Below are 26,394 nucleotides of genomic sequence, written 5' to 3' on the forward strand. Positions count from 1 at the left end.
TGTGTTGATGTAATTTGTAGGTGGATGGGTGTCCTAGGAGAATTTTGTTGGAAATCAATATGAGGGTTTTCCTAGATGATTGCATGCCCTAACTAGGAGAAAATGCTACAACAGGATTGGTCACTCGCAGCTTGTTTGAAGGTAGCATGAGAGTGGACAAAGTGTGGTCGTGGATTGGGAATTTATGGTCTACTGGAGGACAGTGTGATGGTGCCCATGTTGGAGCTTGATGTGCACCATATTCATGGAACTCGGTGATTTCTAGAGTGGCAGTTGTTGAGCTCAAGGGTTGACGAGCCAGAGGAGAAGTTGAGAAGCCCTAGACTTATGTATGGAGTAGGACTTCTACAAAATATGATGAGAAGTTTTCATAGCTCTTGTTCATTGTGGAAGATGGACATATTGCAGTGATAGGTGGAAAGCCTTAGTGCCCTATGCTGGTCTTCATTGGAGCAGCATAGGAAGAACATAGTGGGCTGAAGTCCTTGAGTAGACGCGGAGCACCAGCGAAAAGATTGAGAGTTATTCACAAAAGGAATTGTGAATAACTAAAAATGAGTCTTGATGTGTTGTTCCCTTGATGGACTAAGGCACAATTACTGAGTAGATTGAATAAATGAGGTTCAGTGGCCAGATGGACTTGGATCGCTAATAGTGGCATTGTTACATATTGGGAGTCGATGGACCACATAATTGGGAGTTTTTGTGGCTTACACTGAAACTCCACATAACTATCATGTGTACTTACTTTCCCTCAGAATGAGAGTTATGTGAAGGGATGTAAAGATTGATGAGGAGAAAGTGATGCGGTGATCTCTTGAGAGGGAGCCTCTGATCCCATAAGTCGAGGAGCTTTTAGCTCTAAAGGAGGAGCCTCAGGAAGTTGTGTATTAGTCAAAAATAGAGGACTAGAGAGTGGAGACATCCACTTAAGGAGAACCATCCAGAAAAGGTAGAAAAAAAATTAGAGAAGCTGATAGACTTGTGCAAGATGTGAGGGAAAATGTGGGAGCTCCTTCAAATTTTCACAGGCAAAGGAGGTCACCTAATAGGTAAACTAGCTACATGGCTCTAATGACTAAGCTTGTAGAGACTGAGCCATTCTATTTGAGGAAACAATTGAGCAACCTGTTTGGGTTGATGCAGTGGCAGAAGAATATGAATCCATCATGAAGAATAGTGTTTGGGAAGTGGTCCCAATACCAACGGATAAACCATTTGTGGGTTTGACATGATCTTCAAGGTTAAGAAAGTAGTAGAATGAAGCATAGAGAATTATAAGACGAAATTTGTGGCCAAATGATTCTCTCAAGTTGAGAGAATTAACTATGAGGAAACCTTGGCTCCTATAGCAAGGTATTCATCCATTAGATCAATTCTTGCACTAGTTGTGCAGATGGTATGGAAGATCCCCCAGTTGGATGTAAAAAATACATTTCTTAATAGTGTTATTGAGGAGGTGTACATCGAGCAACCAGATGATTTTGAGATAGTTGATCGTGAGTCTCATGTATGTAGACTCAAGAGAGCATTGTATGATATAAAACAAGAAACCCATGCTTGGTACAATATGATCGACAATTATCTCACTGGTTTGGGCTTCACCAAAAGTGAAGTGGATGAAAACCTCTATCATATTTTGGTAGAAGGTAAATTACTTGTCATTGTTTTATATGTTGATTATTTAACATTAATAGGTGATGAGCAGCTGATCAATTCTTGGAAGGAGGAACTTGTAAGGAAATTTGAAATGAAGGACATGGGTTTCATGCACTACTTCCTTGGGCTAGATGTTTGGAAAAGCGATGGGGAATTGTTTGCGTCTCAAGGCAAGTATGCCAACGAGATACTACATAGATTCTACATGGAGAGTTTTAAACCCATGGAGACACCTCTAGCGACAAACTAGAGGAAGGTGACTGCCACTTCAACTGAAGAAGTGGATGCTACCATTTACTGATAGTTAGTGGGTTCAATGATGTATCTTGTGAACAAATGACTAGATATGTGTTATGAAGTCAACCAATTGAGCCAATTTATTGTTAGGCCAACCAAATTATATTGGAAGGATGTTAAGTGTGTTTTATGATACCTTAGAGGCACTGCCCAGTATGGATTATGGTACAAATAGACAGAGGGAGTGAATCTGTGTGGCTTCATAGATGTAGATTGGGCAAGGAGTCCCACCGAAAAAAAGAGTACATCAAGTGGAATTTTCATTGTTGGGTCTGGAGTGGTTTCCTGGTACAATAGGAAGTAAAAATATATGGTGCTCAGCTTGGGAAAAACAAAATACATGGCTGCATGTCAAACAACATGTGAGGAAATTTTTATAAGAAAGATACTTGTGGGACTATTTGGTGAGACGATGGATCCAACTATTATCTATTGTGGAAATCAAATTTGCATTAAGCTCTCTGAGAATACGGTATTTCATGATCGACCCAAGCATATGGATATCCAGTGTCATCATTTACGAGATTGTGTTCATAGGTGGATAATGTCGCTACAATACATTCCAACAAAGGAACAAGATGTTGACATCTTGACAAAGGCTTTGTCAAGATGGAAGTTTGAGTTCCACAGGTACAGGATATTGGTGGTTGATAATCCCTTTCTTGTTGAGAGGGAGTGTTGAAAAATGTAGCAAGAAAGTTTCAATTTGGTTTTTCCTTAGTCAAATTGAAAAAATTTGAATTTCCACATCAGCAGATAACATGGATGCAATTAACTTGTCCACATGGCTCTTGTCACTTAGTTAGCTTAGCAAATTTGAGTTATAGTGCTTGGATTTTAGTTACGCATGTGTGATTGCTAAATTTTAGTAATCTCGTTCAATTATATCTAATAGAGTTAAGTTAAACTAGTTCTAACAATTGGAGGAATTAGTGGAAGGTGATTTGTGTAGTGGGACAACATTCTAATTCATTGATCATCCAGTTAACTAATTAATCAACTTAAAATAACTAGTGCATGCAAATAATTCATGTTCCTAGTTGTGGTTGAGATTCCAACGCAGTGTAAAAAGCAGTTGTAAACTAGTTTGAGTGTACAAATGTTGCAAAATTTCTAGGAAAATTTCTAAAAAAATAGGGGCAAATTCTCTACAAATTGCGCAAGGAAATATGGGCTCAAGCAGAGGAAGAAATTGACTAAGTATGGGTTAGAGCTTTTCATTGAGCAGAGGAATAGGTTATTCACTTACAGGTTGACCTCAAACTGAGCTAGTAATTGTAATACATCTCTATTCATCTAATTAATGTAAAGAAGATTAAGGGATTTTCGCAGTGGGGCTTCTCTAGAAAAAATATTGTGCATGTGTATTATTTCTTATTGCATGTCTGAGATTGTTTTTCTAAATTGTGAATTGAATTCCACATATTAGTAGAGTAGAATTGTGTCTCTTTGATTTAGATTAAAATTTCTTTGGCAGTTGCAATTCTATCACCAATTTTTTATAATTTGTTCTCTCGATTTTGGAAACATCCCTTACCCTTGAAGGAGGAATAAGAAGGGGGAAAAGGGTTGAGGAAGCCACCTAACTTGTGAACATATAATTGCATGAAACATGTAAAATACCACATTAATTATACCCTGGTGAACTAAGAGGAATGAAGGGTAGGGAGGAGCCATATACATAGCTACATACCTAGTGTATAAGCTCGAACAATAGTGTGTGTGTGTGTATCCAGTGAACAATTAGAGGTACATTATAGTTTAGGTGTATCTAACAAACCCTACTCCACTTCAAATCCAAGTTTTAGCTATGAGTTTCATCCACAACCTTTTGTTTATGTTCTATTTCAAACTTTTTATGTTTTATTTGTCCTTAGAGAAAGGAGGGTCTCAGGGTTTGGTTTCATACTTAACAAACCCTCCATCCTACTTCTTTAGCTTTCAATTATAGGGTGGTCTTGTTTCCAATACAATAAACTCTCTTACACTCTTATGTTTTGCATTGACTTTGTGTTCATAATTTTTTTCCCTATTTTGGCTACGGGCCTAATTCTCTTCAAATATACTCAACCTATAGCCTCAAGCCCTTATCTATATGTATCATGCCATTTATACCACAACAATGAAATAAAAATACTTACTTACAAAACAAAAACTATCAATAAGACTAAAAAAGAAAGAAAGAAAAGAATAAAGTTGACATTAAGTTTTTATTGAGAGTAAATGAAAAAAAATGTTAGGCAAAAATAAAAGAGGGAATTGCTAGAGGGAAAGAAAAATAAAAAAGAGAAAACCTTAAAAAATAAAAGTGAGAGAAAACATAAAAATTAATAGAAAATAAAAGTGAAATAAAAAATCTCAGATGCGGGTGTTTACAAAGGCTGATGTGATGGTAGAGATAAGGGCTGGCAAGTGGCATAGCCACATGGCCACCCATAAGCTCACACACAGCGCAATAAAAATGTTTTACAACCTTCATAAATGCAATTCAATGCGGCACTCACACCAACTTACCAATGCCATCCTGCCTCGGCTCTTCATTATGGAAACCTCAGACGCTCTTCGGCCCGCATCCTCGTCTGTTTATGCTCCTCTGCCTCTGAAATGTAAGCACCGCCTGGATGTCATGGAGCCAAGCACTCGCACGACAATAGGCAGGAGATGCCATATTCTCTATTGTATAGAGTTTGGGAAGGGCAACCACTATTCTCAGAGCCTGTTATGTAACCTGACCCTCACTTCTGAGCCTTCCACCTCTGATAACACCACCCAAAGTGACCATTTCTACTCTGTGCCTACTCCTCATAGTCAGTCCCTTTCTCCCTATGGAATTATATCTCGACTCCACCAGCAAATGCATTGCAGGAGGGGCAGTAGTAGAGGCAGAATGCTCCATTCTTCGCCCTCAACGGTCTCTGACTCATCCTCCCCCTCGTCAAATCACTTCTCGGCTCGTTATCCTAATGCACACAGTGGCGGAGGTAGCACTCGCGCTGTTTTCTCCTAGCCTTCACAAACCCAGTGACAATATTATTTTGAAGTGAAAATTACTTAACTCTTCTATTAGCTCCCAATAAAAATTCCATGACCAATTACCCCTTTCACTAGTCACTATTATAATTACACAAATTATAAAAAATTAAAAATTAAAACAAAACAAAATTCAAAATTAATTTTTGTTAACTTAAAAATCAAATATATTTTAATTTTTTTTAATTATAAAAATAACTTGTATAATTATTTTTATTTAAAAAATGTTTAAATACATAAATCAATGAGTAACAATATGAAGAAAAAATATTACAACAACTTCTATTTATAAACAAAATAAAACTATACATTAAAAAGTTTATCTTAACCTTATTTAATTTTATGAAAAAATATAATATTAAATAATACTAGTGAAATTGGTAAAACACTTTAAAATTTTATTATATTACAACCACTTCTATTTATAAACAAAATAAAATTATACATTAAGAAATTTATATTAACATTATTTTTTTATATTAAGAAAAAATATAATATTAAATAATAATAATGAAATTAATAAAAATACAATGAAAACTTTAATACAAAATATATTATATTACCGCAACCTTGCTTGTGAACAAAATAAACCTATAATATAGCATCATTTGCTAACAAAATAAAATTATACATTACTATGTTTATATTAGCATCATTTATTTAATTGAAAAATATATATTATTAAATGATAATAATGAAAATTTATTTTTATATATTTTAGTTATTATTTACTAATTTTTAATATATGGGTACATTTTGTGTTTTTTATTACGTGTAAAAATGCATATAGAAATATGTACTATATTTGAAAAAACATAATAAAGTATATAATAAAAATTGTATAAAAAAATTTCGGGAGGCTTCTCTCCAAGCTTTTTGAGCATAGGAATAAAATCTTAAATCAAAATAAATAATTTTTTGGTCTCAGCGGACGGTAACCATCATCATCATCATCATCATATATATAATATTTGTTGAATAACTTTTAAAGATTATTTTGGGAATGATTTATACTCAAATCAAATAATTTATTTATTTATTTCAATATTAAGATAATTATTTGTTTTTGTTTATTTTGTTAAAAAATTATACTTGTTAAATTTTTTTCCTTATAGACTATCATTTACGTTAAAAAAAATAAAAGTCAAAGTAATAGAGAATTAAAATTATTAGCTACCATTAACTTTATTATTCTTTCACAAAAAAATATTTTATTATCAACTATTCATTTACATAACTATTTTAAAAAATAAAAAATAAAAATAAAAATATTATAAATTTATCAAAAATCTTATAAAATAAAATATCTATTCAATATTTATATTTTATAATTTATATAAATTATATTAAATTCACTTTGTTATTAAAATGGAAATTTAAATGAAAAATTATATAAAAGTATCTGCATAGAGATATCCCTCTTTAAACCATTATAATAAAAATAATATAAAACAAAAATAAAGGATACATGAGAATTTAAAATTATCATTATTATTTCGACCGTTGCCTTTTAAATTTACATTAACCATATTTACATACGGCAGCGGCTAACCAGCCTGCCATAGGGCATTAAATGCCCGGGGAGATGCAGGCTGGATAGCCCGCTAACACGCAAATTCCTCATTCTTATTTAGTGCCCAGTTTCGGAATTTACGTGTTACCTGGACATTTAATGCCCTATGGCAGACTGGTTAGCCGCTGCCATTTACATACCGTTCACATGAATGAATAATATAGATAATACAAATTAACTTTCAAAACTACATGCTAACCACGTAAAGAAAACTATAAGCTAACATGTTAGATATATTGAGAGAAATGGAGTACATTAATATGAAAAAAAACATAGACGACCTTAATTTTATGGTTTTTTTTCAAATGTGTATTAGTAAAATTTTAAATATTTATTATATAATTATATTTATTGGTTTTTTTTTCCAAAATGTGTATTAGTAAAATTTTAAATATTTATTATATAATTATATTTATTGATTTTTTTTTTTCAAAAGGTGTATTAGTAAATTTTTAAATATTATTATTATATGTATTGTATTAGTAGGTATTTTCTAGAAAAAATTAATATAGAAGTGATGTTATTGTGTCTGGTTATCTTTTATTATGTTATGTAAATAGTTTGATTTGGTGAAATTAGATAAAGGAAAAATACAATAAAATAATATATTTTTACAATTACTTATTAAAACATTTGGATTTGGTTTAAAAAATTAGAAAATAAAATTAGTAAGTATAATTATAATTACAATTAATAATTAAACAAGTGTAAATTAATTTTAGTTTCGGATCTATAGCATAGTAAATTCAGAGTTAAAATAAATCTAAACTACTTATAATAATAAAAACATATATACTACTTATAAAAAAATTAAACATATAAATATGAATACAATTCCAATTCAAGATAAAGATAATGGAGAAAACTAAATTTCTTAATTCTCGTTAATCTCCATCCACATTAATCTCCTAATGCTCATGATTTAAATATTTTAAGTTTTTAAAAAAAATATTGAACTTATTTCTTGTAACGTAACCGGTAACCTCACGTGTAAAAGCAGGGAGTTAGAATTTTTTTTATACAAATTACCCACAAGTAATTATCCAATTCACAACTCCACAATTCCTCATTAACCATTAGATATAATGTTCATTAGTACATCAAGTAAATTGCAACAAAAGACAGTAAGTTACATAACCATTAACCACCACTGTGGTAGTGTAATAACATAAACTGTCTTCTAAATCCTTGCATCCATTTCATGATTTCCTTAACCATATTAACTAATAACATACTTGGACATTATGATTATCCCATCAAATAAAGAACCATCATCATCAAGGATTCAACATCATCAAACCGACACAAAAGGCAATCACACCATTGAACATCGATATACCCTGGAAACCCCGTAGGGTGAAAACCAGCAAACGTTTAATCTTATTATTAAATGCTCGTGAGGGATTTCACCCCTCACTCAATGGCTTATAAGGGATTCCATCCCTTAACCATTGTTATAAAATTATTACAATGAATTATCATTAAGTTGTCACATAACTAGCTAAAAGCTAATACATTTTCCATGAAACCCTTTACTTACATACCGCCACATACAACATTCATTGTGACAAGATTTTTCTAGCATTGTATGATTCCATTACTCGTACTTATCTGCATGGACCATTAAACCTTTTCCTGCCACAATGTTAAACATCACTTTTTTTTGGCACCAACCGCCTTCATTTCCTGTCAATGTTGTTGTCAACAAGCTTTGGCAACAAGATTAGCTACAACATTAATCAATCAATACTCAACCTCTAAAAGTGATCTTTTAATATCTACTCATGTGCATGAGCAAGAATGACATACTAATTAACTAGTACATATGCTCATGTAAATACTTGTTTTACCTCCACAATGTTTATTCACATTAATGCATAATTCTCTTTAAGAGATCTAACCCATTAGTTCTACTAAAATGTATAACGCAATCGTTATATCTTCATACATTTTTAAACTGTTGTTCCTATGCTTATGCACAAGTGTTCTTTTCACATAGTTATTTTTCAAGAATTCAACATAGTTTCTCTAACATACAAAGAACTTAACTCTATATCACAATGACTACTCTTTGTGCAAACCATAGGTTATCATAATAGCCCTTCTTTAATGTATGCAACACATATTCCCTTCACTAGAATACTACCATCATTTCATGCAACAAACCACATACTTCTTTCTTAAAGGAAGTCATTATAACCTCATTTCTCTATATTGCTATATGAGAGTTTCTCATGCTTCCCTTTCAAGAAATTAATTAGATATCTATCTTTATCAAGATACAATAACAAGGTTAACTTACCCTTTTATGCACCAAAAATCAAGAAATCGACACAACTCATCTAACAAGACAAAATTTTCAAGAGATTTTTATTTTCAAGAAAGTTAACATAATCACTTTCTCTACATACACACAAAATCATACTTCCACAGTCACAATAGCTACCCTTATGTGCATGCAACATGTGTTCTTCCTAACACAATTACTTTTACTTCAATGCACATAATCTTTTCATGAAACAAGTATGGATTCTTGATATGATATGAACATTATTCATGTGTCTTTCAAAAATAGGAAACTCTATTTTTGTTTCAAGAAATCTTCTCATAAAATCCCTCATTTTCATACATGAGGTATGCACAATTTTCTAAGAAGAAAACTATAGAAATGATTATCTATGAGCGTGGAAGCGCATCATTAGCTAATTCTATCATGCATGTAATGCATAATTATTTCACAAGAAACTTAGAAATTAGCTAGTATCACAATGCAATTAGCATATATCCTTTTTCAAGAAACTTTTATAAAAATACATATTTTAATTCAAGAAAACTTGACCGCTTTTCACACTATGTCCTCAAGACATTTATATGCCTCACCTTCTTTTCTGAAGAGGATATTTTGGCTATATTTAGCAAGGATTTTATTCCAAGAAAGTGACAAGAGACAAGCATTTCACACACAAGACTCACATGTAGTCTTTCTAAGAGGAACTACCTATTTTCTTTACCAAGAAAACATATAAAATAATCAATCTTTAACTACATGCATTAACATATTTTCTTTACCAAGAAAATCTATAAAATAATCAATCTTTTACTGCATGCATTAAAATATTTTCTTTACCAAAAAAACATATTAAATATTCAATCTTTAACTGCATGCATTAACATATTTTCTTTACCAAAAAAGCATATAAAATAATCATTCTTTTACTACATGCATTAAAATACTTTCTCTATCAAGAAAACATATAAAACCTTCAATCTTTAACTGCATGCACTAACATATTTTCTTTACCAAGAAAACATATAAATAATAAGTCTTTCATTGACAATCCAAAAAAAAAAATATTTTCTATAAAGAATGCAGTTACTTATCTGATGGTGTAATATATTTGGATGATCTCTTGAAGACCAGAGAAAAACACCGTGCCTTGCCATAGTCTTAGGTTCTACGTTGCAGTCAGCAGGCAAAGTGAATTCTCTCATAAATTTATACTCGTGCGCCAGCTAGCATGAAACAATAAACTCAGTTCCTTTACAGTTGCGGGATTAAATGGCTCTTCTTCAAGCCCGGGCAAGTTTGGAACCGTCATAGTTATGAACGATATCATAACCAAAATTCCTGGCTCCGAATCTGCCTCTGACCATATTGTGGGCTAAGCGCAAGGAACATACGTGAACACAAATCTGGTTACTGGACTTGATTTCTTCATGGATTTCATCGTTATCTTTCAGAATATGGAGTACAACGACAACACTTTTGAGTTGCAGGGAACATACAAGTTCGATCAACGGCCGTCTGAGTATGCGGTTGTTGGAGAGATTTTTCTTATGGCTGGTGCAGTTGTTACCACCGAATCCCCTCATTCAATTTCATGATAATTAAGAATCAGTTTAATAAATGATTCATAATTTTTCGAATTACTCCTTCTCAAATTGTATAATTTTACACCCAGTTATTTAGGGATGTTACATACTCCCCCCCCCCCCCCCCCCCCACAGGAACACCGTCCTCGGTGTTCATCTCTCATTGGAACTTTAGATTTTACTCATGATATAACCATCTAAACAGCACAAAAAGTGATCCTTCCTCTTTAAAATCAAAGATTTCATTCCAAGAAATGACAATAAACAAAATACTAATGTTATAACATAAGAAAGATCAATAGTTATAAGAATTTATAACTGCAAAATATGCAAATTCCAATAAACAAAATAGTAATGTTATAACATAAGAAAGTTCAATAGTTATACACATTTATAACTGAAAAATATGCAAGTTCTAATTTCCATCACTTGACCCTTATTTAAATTCATAACAAACAATTCTCTATGTCAAATTACCATTACTTACCATCTACTCTTGAAAATCATGAGCACTTTCACATAGCCATTTTAATAGTGGTTGGACAACCCATCAACCCTCCATGGTAAGTAATCCTGTAATGTTTGACAAACAAATTCAATTGCATTAGTCACAATATTCTGAGTCAAATGAAATACTTTTAACTATCAATCAATTGTTAGATGATTTTTAAATCATAGTACTTTTACAAGTACATTAAAGAGCTCATCGCTGCTCCACAAGCACACTGAATTAATTCTCACTAAAGACATCCACATAGTACTTCTAAAAGTACCAAAAGAGCACCTAGCTCTCTAATCATCAAAACAGTCAATCACTGCATCAAGTAAAAATTGTCTTAGCCCCTACTAAGACATTCACAAGATTAATAATACGATAAAGGAATTAAAATTTCCAATAACTCCTTATTGAGCACTAAGCTCATTTCCTGTTAAATGTGCATGACATTTTTACACATCTATATATGAAATTCATTTTTAACATAACATATAGCTGATTAGTTAATTTCTTTAGCTATGAGAACCATAATAGGCTAAAGAATTCCCAACCCATGGGAACTATTTTCCACAACCAGATCGAGTCATTTTCACATCCAGACAGTTTCTTTGATAGAGACCTTACAAGGTCCAACATGGAATTCCACTGGCCAACCAACTCAAGAATTCCAATGACCACATAAACTCTTTTCCCTTATTGAGATATTTTATCTCTAGGGAGAGGAAATCTGGGCAGACAAGTACCATCAACCCCTCCGGGCAGGTAACTTCCATCAACCCAAATCCGAGCAAACAAGTACCATCAACCCCTCTGGGCAGGTAATTGCCATCGACCCAAGGAATTCTAGCCTTTCACAACTATCTGCAACTGTCTGGCATGTTAAAATTTTCTTTTATCACTCTTTCCCAAAGTAATTTACATAATGAATCATATAATCATTATCATTAACAAAACAAACATGCATGTATACCATGCATCTACACTTAACTCTCAACATGGGTCCACAACATCTAGATTGATAGGAAACACAACTGACATACATGTTGTATGCCTTCTGATTTCCAAATAACACAATCATGCATATTATATAACCCTATTCTTTCTCATTTATGATTGCAATTCTCATTGCAAAATTTTACGTGACGAGTTTTTCTTGTTGCTATTAAGCTACCACTACTTAATCCCATCAGCAATCGTTAGTTATATACTATGCATCATTTAACAAGTATTCACTTCCCAAATATTTTTTTAGTTTGCGGCACAATACTATCATGCATAAAAGTATATGCAAATATTCATGACTGTGTAAATGCCTATGTTAGTTGAGGTAACAATCTAAACATTTCCAATTTCCCACAATGTATTGCCATCAATAGACCAATACACGAAGTAACTACCATAATCACTTGTTTGCGAATTGTGATAAGCTTAAATCAAATTCAATTCACGCACATAAGTGCTATTAGTTATTCATACAACACTAACCAAACACAACTACCAATCATCTTACTGGAACCATGGCAAAACTTAATAAAAAATTAGTTATTACCATCAAGTCTCACTACTTGAATCATTGCATATTTTCAATATCTAAAGGGGTTCTTCTAATGTTCTTTAAAATAATCTATCATCCTATTCAAGGATGTTGCCCATAATTTATATTCATGCATTAACTAATTAAATTTCATTCATTCTAACTTCAATCTTGTTCAATAAATGCATCATTGTTGTTTCCATATTTGCAAATCAAAAGTTGGTAGTTGATTGTCACTTTCCTCAATGAGTGTTCAATATTGTTCTTAAGTGTGCAAAAGTATTATTGTCTTTTATCCTCATTAGGAATCCAATGTCATAAACATAGTTATGTAACAAACTTTATTACGTACTACTGAAAGCAGTTTAAACACGAATCGCACTTATCATGCCGAAAGTAGTGTACTGCGTAAATCAATATGCGAATGGTTAAACTCATACCTGAGTTAATGCCCACTGATGGCATACCTCAATTTCCTTTCCGCTTACCAATTCCCAAAGGCACCAGTGCTGCAACCTTTAGCTCTGATACCACTTGTAATGTACCTCGGTAACCTCACATGTAAAAGCAGGGAGTTAGAATTTTTTTATACAAATTACCCACAAGTAATTATCCAATTCACAACTCCACAATTCTTCATTAACCATTTGATATAATGTTCATTAATACATCAAGTAAATTGCAACAAAAGACAGTAAGTTACATAACCATTAACCACCACTGTGGTAGTGTAACAACATAAACTGTCTCATGAATCCTTGCATTCATTTCATGATTTCCTTAACCATAATAATTAATCACATACTTGGACATTATGATTATCCCATCAAATAAAGAACCTTCATCATCAAGGATTCAACATCATCAAACCGACACAAAAGGCAATCACGCCATTGAACACCGATATACCCTGGAAACCCCGTAGGGTGAAAACCAACAAATGTTTAATCTTATTAAACGCTCGTGAGGGATTTCACCCCTCACTCAATGGCTTATAAGGGATTTCATCCCTTAATCATTGTTATAAAATCATTACAATGAATTATCATTAAGTTGTCACATAACTAGCTAAAAGCTATTACATTTTCCATGAAACCCTTTACTTACATACCACCACATGCAACATTCCTTGTGAAAAGATTGTTCTAGCATTGTACGGTTCCGCAACTCGTACTCATCTGCATGGACCATTAAACCTTTTCCTGCCACAACATTAAACATCACTTTTCTTTGGCACCAACCGCCTTCGTTTCCTGTCAATGTTGTTGTCAACAAGCTTTGGCAACAAGATTAGATACAACATTAATCAATCAATACTCAACCTCTAAAAGTGATCTTTTAACATCTACTCATGTGCATGAGCAAGCATGACATACTAATTAACTAGTACATATGCTCATGTAAATACTTGTTTTACTTCCACAATGTTTATTCACATTAATGCATAATTCTCTTTAAGAGATCTAACCCATTAGTTCTACTAAAATGTATAACACAATAGTTATATCTTCATATATGTAATAAATTGTTGTTCCTATGTTTATGCACATGTGTTCTTTTCACATAGTTATTTTTCGAGAACTCAACATAGTTTCTCTAATATACAAAGAACATAACTCTATATCACAATGACTATTCTTTGTGCATACCATAGCTTATCATAATAGCCCTTCTTTAATGTATGCAACACATATTCCCTTCACTAGAATACTACCATCATTTCATGCAACAATCCACATACTTCTTTCTTAAAAGAAGTCATTATAACCTCATTTCTCTATCTTCCTATATGAGGGTTTCTCATGCTTCCCTTTCAAGAAATTAATTAGATATCCATCTTTATCAAGATACAATAACAAGGTTAACTTACCCTTTTATGCACCAAAAATCAAGAAATCGACACAACTCATCTAACAAGACAAACTTTTCAAGAGATTTTTATTTTTAAGAAAGTTAACATAATCACTTTCTCTACATACACACAAAAGCATACTTCCACAGTCACAATAGCTACCCTTATGTGCATGCAACATGTGTTCTTCCTAACACAGTTACTTTTACTTCAATGCACATAATATTTTCATGAAACAAGTATGGATTCCTGATATGATATGAACACTATTCATATGTCTTTCAAAAATAGGAAACTCTATTTTTGTTTCAAGAAATCTTCTCATAAAAGCCCTCATTTTCATACATGAGGCATGCACACTTTTCTAAGAAGAAAACTATAGAAATGAATATCTATGAGCGTAGAAGCGCATCATTAGCTAATTCTATCATGCATGTAATGCATAATTATTTCACAAGAAACTTAGAAATTAACTAGTATCACAATGCAATTAGCATATATCCCTTTTCAAGAAACTTTTATAAAAATACATATTTTAATTCAAGAAAACTTGGCCACTTTTCACGCTATGTCCTCAAGATGTTTATATGCCTCACCTTCTTTTCTCAAGAAGATATTTTTGGTATATTTAGCAAGGATTTTATTCGAAGAAAATGACAAGAGATAAGCATTTCACACACAAGACTCACATGTAGTCTTTCTAAGAGGAACTACCTATTACCTTTACTAAGAAAACATATAAAATAATCACTCTTTAACTGCATGCATTAACATATTTTCTTTACCAAGAAAACCTATAAAATAATCAATCTTTTACTGCATGCATTAAAATATTTTCTTTACCAAGAAAACATATAAAATATTCAATCTTTAACTGCATGCATTAACATATTTTCTTTACCAAGAAAACATATAAAATAATCATTCTTTTACTACATGCATTAAAATACTTTCTCTATCAAGAAAACATATAAAACCTTCAATCTTTAACTGCATGCACTAACATATTTTCTTTACCAAGAAAACATATAAATAATCAATGTTTAACTGACAATCCAAAAAAAACAACTTATTCTTTTCTATAAAGAATGCAGTTACTTATCTGATGGTGTAATATATTTGGATGATTTCTTGAAGACCAGAGAAAAACACCATGCCTTACCATAGTCTGAGGTTCTACGTTGCAGTCAGCACGGAAAGTGAATTCTCTCATAAATTTATACTCGTGCGCTAGCTAGCATGAAACAATAAACTCAATTCCTTTACAATTGTGAGATTAAATGGCTCTTCTTCAAGCCCAGGCAAGTTTGGAACCGTCATAGTTATGAACGATATCATAACCAAAATTCTTGGCTCTGAATCTGCCTCTAACCATATTGTGGGCCGAGCGCAAGGAACATACATGAACACGAATCTGGTTACTGGACTTGATTTCTTCATGGCTTTCACCGTTACCTTGCCAAACAACGGCAACACTTTTGAGTTGCAGGGAACTGACAGGTTCAATAAACCGTTGTGTGAGTATGTGGTTGTTGGAGGGATTTTTCTTGTGGCTGTGCGGTTGTTACCACCAAATCCCTTCATTCAGTTTTAGGAGAATTAAGAATCAGTTTAAGAACTGATTCGTAACTTTTCAAGTTACTCCTTCTCAACTGTATAATTTTACACCCAGTTATTTAGGGATATTACATTTATATATTTTAAAAACTATTTAAATTTTAATTTAAAAGTTTTAATTAATTAAACATTTTGAAATTGTAAATCGCATACGCAGACACAAGGCGTTGTCAATCAACGACGCCAACGATAGGCAACCGTTATTTGCTTTTGAAATTATTAACAACAGTAAAGGCATCGGGCTGACTAAAAATAGCAAAACCGATAACCACTGAGTTGGCATTTCCGTGGAGATACTGTTGTAAGAGATGCTTTATTTTTTATGGGTAGCAATTAAATTTGGGTGAAGTTCTGAATCATTTCTCTTCACCATGCCCAATAAACCCAATTGATACTCTAATTAATTAGTTATATATCAAAATAAATAACTTTTGTTTTCAAATTATTGCAAATTTTCACATTTATAAAAAAATAAAATTAAAAGCCCAAAGTAATACTATTTTCGGTAGATAAATCAATGTTTTTCTAGAGTTTTTTTATATATTAAAGAAGATTACAATATATGTATTGAATCTTGACTGGTATACAGAGTGAGAAACGAAGAATATCATATTGTTAGAGTGATTGATTATTTCTCTGAGAGATGCTCTTCAACCTAGTATGGTAAATATGTTGTAATGTAATATTTAACATTTTGACTAAGTCAAATTACATAAAACAAAAAATGAAATAAAATTAAAAAAAACTAAACTAAACAAAAAAAATTAATGTATTGTAATGTAAACATTTTAGCGAGTCAAAATAAAATAAAAATAAACAAATAAAAATAGCCTTATAAATAATAATAATAATAATAATGGCCCATAGTATTGACCCATGGTATTCATGTGGAATGTAGCTTATTTAAAGGGGAATTAAACTAGCTTAGATCCATCTTAACTCTGGATCTACTAAGCGCTCAGAGATGATCTCTCTTGACGCTTGGTGGATCTACAATTAAAATGGATCTAGGCTGGTTAATAACCAATAAATTAAATGGTTGATAAATGTCGATAGGCACCAATCCTTTAAAAACATCAAAGAACTTACTTCGTAATAAATATGACATTGCTAAAATATACAAATCTAAATAAATTATAATTTTATTATTATTAAGAGAAATAATATATAAGCGAAACATACATTTGAAAAAACATGGAAAAGATTCTTATACATGGAAAGTAATCCAATTTTACTATGGATATCTTTAATTTGTAAATAATATCGGATGCAAGACCATGGGTCAATACCATGGCTCATCAATACTACATACCCAAAAAACCATAACTCTTTTCATATAACACTTTTTCATATGATATTTTCGTAATTAATCAATTTAATTAAAAATGAAAAAATGATATAATTATTTTGAAGATAAATCTCAATGTTTAATTTGTCGACACTAGTAAAAATATTTTACAATATTTCATGGAGGTTAAATTCCCACCATTCATCTAATAATTATTAATAATTAAATTAAAATTCTACAAATCCAAAATAAGCATGTTCATTGTAATAATTAAATGTGATAAATAAAAAAAAATAGTTAAAACTTAAAAGAAACATATTTGATATTAAATTTATTAAAATAAAAGATAAATACATTTTTACTCTCCATTTTATCCTAAGTTTTTATTATTTTTCAATAAAAGTAAAGAAAAAATACAAATTACTTAAGGTCTTTTTTATATTAAATTAAGGGATTACAGAAAATCATAATTTATCAAACATTTATGTAATTTATACACAAAATATTAAAGAAAATTGTAACACCCAAGGCTACGGGAGCGTTTACTTATTACTAAGTTTTACTTATTATTGTCAATTTTATTTCGTTTTAGCCTGGATTGTTAAAAGAATTAGGATGTAAAGCAAGAACATGTTTTTTTAATTATTAATTAAGAGAATTTGATCAGTTTGTAAAAGAACTAAAGAATCAATTAAATAACTCCTGAAACAATTACAAGCAGTTGCCCATCTTTTCCTTCAAGAAGGAAAATGACAGAACCCTAGGGGGTTGGGAAAAAGTGGAAGAGGGAACTATGTTGTGAATGGTTTTTCCTCGAGCTAGACAAATTAGCTAGTGAAAAAAGAGCTTGGATAACAACCGAGGGGTATGAGACTTGAGACTCGACATAGTCCTAATGCCTAAGGTACCAAACTGTTTTAGCCACTATCAGGAGTTGGAAGAGCTCGAAGGGGGATTCTAGACGTAATTGCCAGATCCATGGCTAGGTGGTGAGACCTTCCAAGCAGGGGAAACACGTGCATGTTTACAAGCAAAGTAGGGAAATAGATAAGTAGTGTTTCTGTGTTTAATAATTATCAGTAGGAAAAATATTATTTGCTTTATTTTATGTAATGAACAAGTTAACATGCTAATGAATTACTAGTAAGACTCTGTCAATGATAATATTAGGCATACTATCTTTCGTTACATTTTTAGTATTGTTGGATAGTTACAGACATCATTACATAAAAAGAAAAAGGTAATGACAATATTTAATTTTCATTCACTGGAACAAAATGTATCAGCTATTCTAGACCCTAAGTAAAAGGACAGATTACTGTAGAAGAGCAGTTATTCCTGTAACTTTTTTATTATAAACTGTTGCAATGAAAGTTTAATAGCCTATTGTGTTATTGAACCAGAACCCATATTCGGTCAATCCATGGGAATTAACAAGTACTTTAACCATCTTTATAAGGAAAAAACAAACTAGGAATGTCAAGCTATGGAAATATCATTCAAAAGATGATATTCAACATTATCCATTTCAAGTATTAATGGAGCTCTGACCAGAGTTGTACATTACCCAAGCTAAGCTTATCCCATCAAAACAAAGATTTACAACCCTGAACTCTAATGAAGAAAACAAAGATAAAAATAAAAACTCAATTATAACTATCCAACACTGAATAGACGTGTGCCAAATGAATGTTTACAGGCAGCCAACCCAATGTTAGGGAAAACCTTGATGGCGAGCCTTCATGAAAAGAAAAGAAAAGAAACAAAGCAAAATTGAAAGTGCATAATGACATCAATGTTATATAAACCCTCAGTGAAATCATATGTATGCAACCCCATAACGACAATACAGAAGAGTAGTATTGGGCTAAAGAATGGGCACATCCATCGCCCATCATTTCTTATTTACAATAACCAAAAACTGTATATCTAATGAAAAGTCGTAGAACATTGGCCGGCGAGAAACCTTAAGACATTAACACAAGGAAAAATAAACAATCCTTCATCTAAATAGAGACTATCCCCTCAAACCCATTCATCAAGCTAGCGGGAGGGGAACCAACCTGAAATCAAAGGCAGTAACCACTGTAAGAACATGGCCTCACTCTGAAACTTCATTTTGGGTATGTATATTCATACATACTGCAACAGAATGTACCTGCAGACATTTTAACACTTTAGAGTAAGCCCAAAGAAAATCAAAAGAGTATTAAATGGGAAGTGATGGTATAGAGAGTGAGCTTACCTGAAAGAGGAATTGTGAGGCAACAGGATACAAAGTGCACCTAAAATAGACGATAATGTCATAACCAGTTCTCGAGGAAAAACCTTGTATGAAATCACTTCGATCAGACCACCATTACCTCTAGCTTACAGGATGAACCCACATTGCGTTCCTCCGGATACAGACTCCCACTATCGACATTTCTACCTGTACATGAGCAGAGTAGAGTGATTCAAAGAAAAATATATATATCAAATAAGGAAATATTCAACTGTCAGATGAGATTTGGTGCTGGTGGCATTTCTAAGCTATACCTGTGAGCCTGTAGAAGTGAATCAGATAGGGAAGGTGTGCCATCCCACCATACCACCATTTGGGTCTCCTTTTATCGTAGAGCCAAAGGTCAACCATCTCTGCATTACCAAATGACCCCTAACCTCACAGAGAGTTGCGTTGACCCGCCGGTCTATGTTCCAAGCCACAGAGACCATAGATCTCCTCTGATCCAATGGTGGAGATGAGGCAAGGTGTCGAGATTCAAGATATTTCTAAAAACCAGTCTCATCAACATCTAATGAAGGACTTCAGTGTCAGTGGGAAGCCTCAGGGTTCTCTCCACTTGAATGGAGAGGTGTTATCCAATGTGTACTAGCGAGGGAAGAGTTATTGCAGATGGGGTGCTTATACTCCTGGTGATTGGTGCTTACACTGCCAACTAAACCAAAGTGCTTAGGAAATGTTATAAAGTGTAATTATAAATAATAAATAAATAAAAATTTCATTTTATTTCTTTATATAAATAACTAGTTGTGTGTTATGAAGCCAACTCACAAAAAGATAAAAAAGATAGATCAACACCTTAGAATTCAACCTCCTCGAGGGGGCAACATCCTTTACATTACACAAATGAATGATTCTTGGATGATACAAATGACAAGACCTCCTTTCTATATATAGGAGTCTAAGGGGTCATAATATAATCAGAGCGACATAACAATAATAATGTAAGGGCACAATAATAACAATAGTGGGCTTCTATGGGGCACAATAATAACAATATGGGGACTACATGGGCATATCAATATAATAAGGGGGTTGTAATAATAACAATAAGTGATTACACTAGTAGTATAGGGACCTAACACGCCCCTCTCATTCAAAAAGTGTTGTCTTCAATGCTTGAGTAGTTCTTGATGCTTCTGTATAAAATCTTGTCGTCCCATGTGGAATCTTCAGCAGGTAAGTTCTTCCACTTTATGAGATACCCTGAAATTGATCGATTTTGTAGCTATCTGGTTCTTGTTTCTATGACTGCTCTAGGTTCCAATATGATTTTTCTTTCCTTGTCAAGTTCTGGCAATATTGTTTGAACTGGGATCTTCTGCAACTTTTGAATGAGTGGCCACACTTCTTCATCCTTCTTCCATTCATCCCTTCCTTCGTTTATCCAATCTGGTTGGATAATATAAATAGCACAAAACAGTGCTTCCACATCCTCATCCTTTCTTGAGAGTGCATCTGCCACAACATTTTTCTTCCCTTTTTTGTAGATGATTTCAGAGTCATAACCCAACATCTTTGTGACCCATTTTTGTTGCTCTTAAGAGGATAATCATTGTTATAAGAATTATTTAAGACTGTCATGATCCATTTTTACCTTGAAGTGTCTTCCCATTAGGTAGGGTCGCCATTTCTTAAGTGCATGTAGTATTTCCAACATTTCCTTCTCATAAATAGCTTTTTGTAAATACTTTCCTTTGATTGGATGACTTTTGAAAGCGGTGGGTCTTTCGCCTTGCATTAAAATAACACCAATTCCATTTCCTGAAGCATCACATTCAACAATAAAGGTTTTTTTGAAGTCCAGTGTAGCTAAGATAGGTGCTTGGCACATTTCCTCTTTAAGATGTTCGAAGGCCTTAGTTGCTTTTGGAGTCCATGAAAATGCATATTTCCTCAATAATGTTGTTAGAGGTGCTTCTATTTTCCCATAATTCTTAACAAACTTGCGATAATACCCTGTCAACTTGAGAAATCCTTGCATATTCTTTATGGATGTGGGGATTTTCCATTCCCTAATGGCTTTAATTTTGCTAGGGTCTACTTTAACACCTTCATGAGATACAATATGACCCAGATATTCCACCTCTTGTACTCCAAAGAAACATTTGGAGCTTTTTGCATATAATTTTTTCTCCTCCAATATTTTGAGCACCCTATTAACATGTTGAACATGATCCTTCCAAGACTTTTTGTAGATTAGTATATCATAAAAGAATACTAACACAAATTTTCTAAGGAAGGGCTTGAAAATGGAATTCATCAAACCTTGAAATGTAGAAGGTGCATTGGTAAGGCCAAAAGGCATGACCAAAAATTCATAATGATCATCATGAGTTCTAAATTTTGCTTTCAGAATGTCTTCAATCTTCATTCTGATTTAATGATATCCTGAACGAAGATCCAACTTAGCGAAGTAAATTGATCGATGCAATTCACCCGATAATTCATCAATGATTGGAGTGGGAAATTTATCTTTAATAGTGAGCTTTTTGAGCTCCCTATAATTCGGACACATGCACCATGATCCATCCTTCTTATGCACCAGTATTACTGGAGCAAAGAAATAACTTTGACTAGGTTGAATTATACCAGCCTCTAGCATTTCTACAACCATACATTCAATTTCACTCTTCTAGGCATAGTAATATCTGTACATCCTAATGTTTGGAGGAACACTTCCTTGAATCAAATGAATAGCATAATCATGATCATGAATAAGTGGGAGGCCTTTGGGAGTCTCAAATACCTTGGAATGATTGTCCATGACTTTTTGGAGATCTCGAGAAATAGATGATTTCGATGTGGGAACCTCTAGTGAACATAATTGTGCAATTACACCTCGATGTTCCTTCTTTACAAGCTTTGTCATACCATCAGAGCTGATTATCTTTCCTGGATTCCCTGCAATACCCCTTAATTCAACTTCCTTTCCTTCCGCACAAAATTTCATGAAAATTTCTTGAAAATTAAAACCTATTGTACCCAAGGATTGTAGCCATTGGACTCTTAGTACAACATCAGCACCACTCATTAGAATGGAAAGCATTAGGATATTCAATACATATTCTCCCATGGATAGCTTGATATTATGGCACTTTCTAGAGAAATTTATGGCTCCTCCAATTGCAACCATCACTTGACACTCTAGTGCTAGATATAGGAACCAATTCAATTCCTTGGCTATCATACAATGAATAAAATTATGGGTACTTTCTGAATCAATCAACACTATTACCTTTTTCTTTTTGATATGTCCTTCTATCTTGATAGTTTGAGGAGTGGTAATTCCAACCAATGCATTACAAGATATGGTCAGATTCATTTCTTCTTTATCCAGGGTTTGTTCCTAGATTATATCCTCTTATTTTAACATTCATGTCACTTTTCTTCCTCCTCTTCACAATCTATGTAGAATAATTTCTTCTCAACACACTTATGACCTTTAGTGTATTTTCTATCACAACTGTAACAAAGCACTTTTGCTCTTTTTTCTTGCAATTTTCATGGTGTCAAACTTGTAGGTTGTGTAAGGCTAGGGGCAACAACACAGATCTTTATAGTTGTGAGTGGTAGGCTTCCTGGTTGCCATAATTTTGCTTTCCATTTTTCTTCTAACTTGAATGCCTTCTCCAATGAATGAGGTTCCCAAAGGCGAACCTCATGTTGGATATTATCCTTTAAAGTCCCTATGAACACATCAATCTTATGCTCCTCTGGAATATCTTTTACCCTTATGTTCAATTTTTGGAAGTCCTCAATGTGCTCCATCATTGAACCATTTTGTTTGAGATTTATCAATTGGCTAAAAAGGTGTTGCTTTTTGTATCCTCATAATGTGTTATCATTTCTTCTGTAAAAATTGCCCAAGTGACAATTTGTTTATGAGAGAAAAGCCATCAATACCATATAAATTGATTTGGTTCCAAATACAAAGTTGCAATATGTACCTTTTGTGTGTTTTTCACATTATGGAGATCGAAAAAAATTTCCATCTATAGTATCCATGTTCCTAGATCCTTGCCATCAAACTTCCTCATATCGATTTTTGGAGCATGGTGGGTGTTCAATCCAACATTAGAGTCTATGAAATCATGATTAACATTTCTTTTGTTCTCATCATTAGTTTCCTTTACTACCCTTTGACCATTAGTAACCATTTCCTATAGCAATGTATTCAAATTTATCTTCAATTATTCCATCTTAGTGTCCATGCCATTCATCTTAGCTTCCATTTCATCCATCTTAGCTTCCACACTATCCATATTAACTTGCATGACATTCATATTAGCTTCCATGCCATTCATCTTGGCTTTAGTTACCTTTTGTGAGAGTGAAATTTGTTTTACTTGGTATTGTAATTTTGATATATCGTGTTGCATTTCTTCCTCTTCTTCACAAGTCATGCTAGAGATTTCAATTTGCTTACTAGGTGTTGCCATTTTCTTTCTTTGGCGCATCAATTAATGCTAATAACTCTTCACTATTCCCTTTTAATTCCTTCAAACTAATTTTTCAAACCAACCTTATGAAAAATTTTAAAAAATTACACACCTTTTTGTTTCACTTTGTAAGAGCTTGATATTGAATATATTTTATCACTATAACTGCGGATCTCGAATATCTCAAATTGCATCCCGCAGTATCCCTTTGATTCCTCTTTCTAACACCGTATGCCTGACCAATATTGGATTCTCCAAGGAAGAGTTATACAAAATCTCACACGATGACCTGATTATAGACTAGTTCAGTAGAGTGAACTTGTACGAAGTTCCACGTGTCACTATTTCGATCTGAGTACCTAAAACTGATATACATAAAACTATAGGCCGCCCTCTTTCTGAAACTTCTTACGAAATTTCAATATGATTGTCAAAAAAAAAGTTATGACGATTTTCCCCAGATCACCTATTTGGAATGTAATTCAGAAGTCTGCAAAATTCCTAACTTCCTCATATCATATCTACAAAAATATAGTGAAACAAGATATGAAATTTGGACACAACGTTCAAAACGATTTCGGCTCAAATGGGTTTTATTTTTAACTTCTGAAATGTCATAGAAAAAAGTTATAGTGAAAATTCCATGATGACCTGTTTGGAGTAGCGAAACCCTAGAATCCAAAGCTCTGATAACAAATGTTATGAAACCAGCTCACAAAAAGATAGAAAATATAGATCAATGCCTTAGAATTCAGCCTCTTAGAGGGGGAAACGTCCTTTATATTACACAAATGAACAATTCTTTGATGCTACAAATGACAAGAGCTTCTTTCTATATATAGGAGTCTAAGGTGACATAGTATACTTAGAGACGACATAATGTTATGAAACCAGCTCACAAAAAGATAGAAAAGAGAGATCCACGCCTTAGAATTCAGCCTCTTCGAGGGGGCAACCTCCTTTACATTACATAAATGAACAATTCTTGGATGATACAAATGACAAAACCTCCTTTCTATATATAGGAGTCTAAGGAGTCACAATATAATCCAGCCGACCTAACAATAATAATATAAAGCCACAAAAATAACAATAGAGGGATTCTATGGGGCACAGAAATAACAATATGGGGGTAATAGGGGCACAACAATATAAATAAGGGGTATAACTACAATAGTAATGGGGTAATCACTAGTATTATAGGGACCCAACATGCCCCTCTCCTTCAAAAAAGTGTTGTCCTCAACGCTTGAGTAGTTCTGGATACTTCTGCATAAAATTCTCATCCTCCCATGTGGAATCTTCAGCGGATAAGTTCTTCCACTTGATAAGATACTCTGAAATTGATCGATTTCGTAGCTGTCGAGTTCTTGTTTCTGTGACTGCTTCCGGTTCCAATATAATTTTTCCTTCCTCGTCAAGTTCTGGCAATATTGTTTGAATTGGGAGCTTGTCACCTATAACCTTCTTTAAACATGAAACATGGAAAACTGGGTGCAATCGAGAAGCTGCAGGAAGCTCCAATTTGTATGCCATAGTACCAATCTTTTGCAACACCTTGTACGGACCATAATACTTTGGTGATAATTTATTATCCTTCTTAGCTTGCTTTAGGGACATTTGCTTATATGGTTGTAGCCGTAGGAATACCCAATCACCTACATCAAAACTTCTTTCACTGCGATGTTGATCTGCCTGTTGTTTCATTCTATTTTGTGCCAACACGAGGTTATCCTTTAAGAGTTGGAGGACTTGTTGTTGATGTTCGATGTGATGTTCCACTGCCTGAACCTTAGAATTTTCTCTTAAATATGATGTGATGGATGGTGGTTGATACCCATAAAGTGCCATAAATGGGGTCATTTTTGTTGCTGTATGGAAGGAAGTGTTATACCACCATTCAGCCAGAGGCAACCATTTGACCCATTGTGTCTGTTTATCAGATACAAAGCAACGAAGATATCCTTCCAAACATTTGTTTACTATCTCAGTTTGCCCATCAGATTGAGGATGATAAGATGAGCTATGAGCTAACTGAGTACCAAGACAAGAAAATAATTCTGTCCAAAAATTTCCAGTGAAAATGGGATCTCTGTCACTTACAATAATCTTTGGGTTTCCATGTAGCTTTTGAACTGTTTCCATAAATGCAGTAGAAACTGTACTGGCTTTAAATGGATGTGATAATGCACAAAAGTGTGCATACTTGGTAAGTCTGTCAACTACCACCATGATGACACTCTTTCCCTCAGACTTGGGTAAACCTGTGATAAAATCCATTGAAACCTCCTCCCAACGTTGGCTTGGAATGGATAAAGGTTGTAATAGACCCGGTGTCTTAATTGTTTCAACTTTATTTTGTTGGCAAACCAAACATTCCGCCACAAACTTTTGAATATCTGATTTAAGGCCATCCCAAAAAAATTCCTTCTTAACCCTGTGGTAAGTT

This window comes from Pinus tabuliformis, chromosome 1_2, assembly GCF_031772625.1.
Source record: "Pinus tabuliformis cultivar Carrire ecotype Pingquan chromosome 1_2, CPIR1, whole genome shotgun sequence".
Lineage (NCBI taxonomy): Eukaryota > Viridiplantae > Streptophyta > Pinopsida > Pinales > Pinaceae > Pinus > Pinus tabuliformis.